Here is a 4,549-nt window from a genome sequence, read left to right as displayed (position 1 = left end):
GGTAACCTGAGAAACCTTTGGCTAGTAAAGGATGAAAAACAAGAAATATTGTTTTCATCCCATAACATAACAGTATCCAAATCAAAATAGCCTTATAAAATTATATTTAATTCTGGATTTTGTAAACATATTTTAAACTTGCAATGCAATTTAGATTTTTAGAAATATGTATTTCATGTAAATTGACATCCCCATTACCTATTTTATTTGAGTATTGCAAATACTTAAAAAGTTTAGTGAAGAATATTTGCTTAGAAGGTAATTAAGGAAATCTTTTTTTAATGAAAGCAATTCATGTATTCACAGTGCTTTTAGTTCATATAATTGCTTAATATTAATGTGCAGCATAGATGGCTTAGTTAAATTAGTTTTCATTTGATACAGAGCATCAAAGCTTTCCACTGAGATTAGATTTCACCAAGTAACCTGCATTTCTAGACACATAAAGTGTTTAAAGATGGTTATTGTGGAAACATTTCAACATAATTGAAAATTATAGTAGACAATCCCTTCACTGGCCTTTGTAGTCAAAGTTAAACTGTTAAGTTGTTACCATGCAAGTATGCCTAAATGTTAGCAATCCCTAGTAAGTCGGCATCACCGTAGAGGTGGACATAGAGTAATCATAGAAACATCAAATGAAGGTAGCCTCTTCTTGTATTATGCAGCATCACTTTGAGAACTAGTAGTGTTCAAGCTTTTCTACAGATTCAGAGCTGCTTCCTGAAAATAAGTTTGGTCCAGCCAGAAAGACCTCTTGTAGTCCACCTCGTGCGGAAAGAGGGATGAACTTCCACAAGGAGAAACATGAGTTTTCAACTTTCTTTAAACATCTTGTTTGCAGACTGCATGACAAGCATTTAGAGGCCATGAGTCTGCTTTCAACCAGACAGAAATGCCTTGCTTCAAGGGAAAACTGTGTGTGCTATCTAGTGCACCTACCAAAAGTCCGTGGGAGTGAGAGTCTAGAAAGAAAGAAAAGGGGCGTCTGTCTCTTTCCGCCGCTCAAGATGCCGAAATGAAAGAAGGCCAAGGGGAAGAAGGTGGCTCCGGCCCCTGCTGTCATGAAGAAGCAGGAGGCCAAGAAAGTGGTGAATCCCCTATTTGAGAAAAGGCCTAAGAATTCTGGCATTGGACAGGACATCCAACCCAAAAGAGACCTCGCCCACCTTGTGAAACGGCCCCGCTATATCAGGTTGCAGCGGCAGAGAGCCATCCTCTGTAAGCGACTGAAAGTGCCTCCTGCGATTGACCAGTTCACCCAGGCCCTGGACCGCCAAACAGCTACTCAGCTGCTTAAGCTGGCCCACAAGTACAGACTAAAGACAAAGCAAGAGAAGAAGCAGTGGCTGTTGGCCCCAGCTGAGAAGAAAGCTGCTGGCAAAGGGGACGTCCCCACTAAGAGACCACCTGTCCTTCCAGCCAGAGTTAACACCGTCACCACCTTGGTGGAGAACATGAAAGCTCAGCTGGTGGTGATTGCACACGACGTGGATCCCATCAAGCTGGTTATCTTTCTGCCTGCCCTGTGTCGTAAAATGGGGGTCCCTTACTGCATTACCAAGGGGAAGGCAAGACTGGGACGTCTAGTCTACAGGAAGACCTGCCCCAAAGCTCAAAAAGGCAAAGGCTAAAGAAATTCCCACTAAACTGGGTTAAATGTACACTGTTGAGTTTTCTGTACATAAAAATAATTAAAATAATACAAATTTTCCTTAAAAAGCTAAGGCACACCAAGCCCTAGGCATTCCACTGAGTTCCGATATAAGGATGCTCTTATAGTAACTGTAATTTATTGCATTGCAGTTATTTGTAAATCTGCAATTATGTATGTCAATCTTTTCTTAGACTAAAATGCTTCTTAAGAGTGCAGTCTTTGAGGCCGGGTACGGTGGCTCAAAGCACTTTAGGAGGCTGAGGCAGGTGGATCACGAGGTCAGGAGTTCGTGACCAGCCTGGCCAACATGGTAAAACCCCGTCTCTACTAAAAATCCAAAAATTAGCCGGGTGTGGTGGCGGGCACCTGTAATCCCAGCTACTTGGGAGGCTGAGGCAGGGAATTGCTTGAATCTGGGAGGTGGAGGTTGCAGTAAGCTGAGATCGTGCCACTGCACTCCATCCTGGGCGACAGAGCAAGACTTCATCTCAAAAAAAAAAAAAAAAGAGTGCATGCTTCAGACCCAGACGCCAAGTATTTGTATGTTAGGCCTGTCATTGGCTATCAGGGAGATCAGGAAGCTCTGTGCAAGCTACTTCCCATTTCTGTTCCTCTGTTTCCTCACCTTTAGATGGTCAATAACAGTAACTCCTTCATACAGTTGTTGTGAGGATTAAAGGAATCAATACAAGTAAGTATTTAATAACACCTAGCACACAATGAGCATTCAGTAAATTTAGATAATATTCTCATATTTACTAAATTGCAAATTCTGTAAGTGCAGAATTATCATTTACAGCTCTCTCTACTGCAGTGTTTAATACAGTGTCTTGTACCAAGCAAACTAAACTACCTTCCCTCTCTGCTTTACCTAACTCTGATTCATACTTCAGACTCAGAAAGACCTGTCCTGATTGCAGGGACACAGAAACCCCTTCTACATGTTCCAATAGCACATGATGCCTGTCACACTTAACTTGATTACATGTTTTTTTAATCTTCCGTACTAATGTATAAGCATCAGGAGAAATCATTTATCTGTTGATTCACCATTGTATCATTAACAAATACCTTAGTGTCTAATACATGAGTGGCAGTCAATAAATATTTGTTGAATTATTGAAATCATTAAACAGAGCAGACCCAGTTGCCTAGATGCTAGTTGCTCGTGTTCATAATTTTTTTATTTTTAGTTTTTGAATACATCATAGTTGTACATATTTTGGGGTACATGTGAAATTTTGATATAAGCATACAACACATACAACACGTAATGATCAAATCAGGGTAATGGGATGCCCATCACCTCAAACATTTATCATTTCTTCCCGTCAGGAACATTCCAATTCCAATCTTCTAGTTATTTTGAAATACACAATAAATTACTGTTAACTATGTTTACCCTATTGAGCTACTGAACATTACATCTTATTCCTTCTATCTAAATGTATTTTTGTACCTGTTAACAATTATTTCTTTATCTCCCCCCACCACTACCCGTCCAGACTCTGATAACCACAATTCTACTCTCTATTTCCATAAGATCACTGTTTTACTTCCCAAATGTGAGTGGGAACGTGCAATATTTGTCCTTCTGTGCCTGGCTTATTTCATCACTTCACATAATATCCTCCAGTTCCATTCATGTTGTTGCAAATGACATGATTTCATTCTTTTTATGGCTGAAGAATATTCCATTCTCTCTATATATGTACCACATTTTATTTACCCATTCGTCTGCTGATGGACACTTAGATTGAGTCCACATCTTGGCTATCGTGAACAGTGCTGCAATAAACATAGAAGTGCAGACACCTCTTCAACAGACTGATTGCTTTTCTTCTGCGTCTATAGCTGGTGGGATTGCTGGATCATATGGGAGGTCTATTTTTAGTTTTCTGAGGATCCTCCAAACCATTCTCCATAGTGGTTGTACTAATTTAATTCCCACCAACAGTGTACAATGGTTCCCCTTTCTCCACATCCTTGCCAGCATCCCTTATTGCCTGTCTTTTTGATAAAAGCCATTTTAAGTGGGATGAGATGATAGCTCATGATTATTTTGATTTGAATTTCTCTGATTAGTGATGTTGAACATTTTTTTAATACCTGTTGGCCATTTGTATCTCTTCTTTTGAGAAATGTCTGTTCAGATCTTTTGCCTATTTTAAAATCAGATTATTTGTTTTTTTGTTTTTGAGTTGTTTGGACTCCTTATATATTCTGGTTACTAATCACTTGTCAGTTCGATAAACTGCAAATATTTTCTCCCGTTCTGTGGGCTGTCTCTTCACCTTGTTGATTGTTTTGTTTGCTAATTTAAAAAAAAAAAAAAAAGAATTAAGGCCAGGCACAGTGGTTCACGCCTGTAATCCCAGCACTTTTGGAGGCCAAGGCAGGCGGATCATGAGGTCAAGGGATCAAGACCATCCTAGCCAACATGATGAAACCCCGTCTCTACTAAAAATTCAAAAATTAGCTAGGCATAGTGGCACATGCCTGTAATCCCAGCTACTTAGGAGGCTGAGGCAGAAGAATCACTTGAACCTGGGAGGCGGAGTTTGCAGTGAGCTGAGATCGCGCCACTGCACTTCAGCCTGTGGTACAGAGTGAGACTCTGGTCTCAAAAAAAAAAAAATTAAGAAAACCTGACCTGTTAACTGAGTACATTTAAAGAGAAGCAGTGAGTAATTCATATTTGCACACTTAGCAATATTTTCTATGAATAGGAAAATTAGCCACTTTCATGTCATTAAGTATAAATCAGGAATGTGTATAAATGAAAGCAAAGATCACTGTGAAACAAAAGCTCTAATCTCCACTTGTTCTGCCTTAAAGCATTTTCCTTCAACTCTTGAAAAGCCCTTTCGTTTTTTCCCTCACCCTGATTGC

General features: G+C 39.7%; 1 pseudogene; it reads left to right on the top strand.

Moving 5' to 3' along the window:
• The first annotated feature begins 1,010 nt into the window (after positions 1-1,010).
• LOC129034643 (large ribosomal subunit protein eL8-like) lies at positions 1,011-1,634 on the top strand (annotated as a pseudogene).
• Positions 1,635-4,549: the final 2,915 nt, after the last annotated feature.

The sequence above is a fragment of the Pongo pygmaeus genome, chromosome 3 (genome assembly GCF_028885625.2).
Source record: "Pongo pygmaeus isolate AG05252 chromosome 3, NHGRI_mPonPyg2-v2.0_pri, whole genome shotgun sequence".
Taxonomy (NCBI): Eukaryota; Metazoa; Chordata; class Mammalia; order Primates; family Hominidae; genus Pongo; species Pongo pygmaeus.
This window is presented reverse-complemented; position numbering and strand designations above follow the sequence as displayed.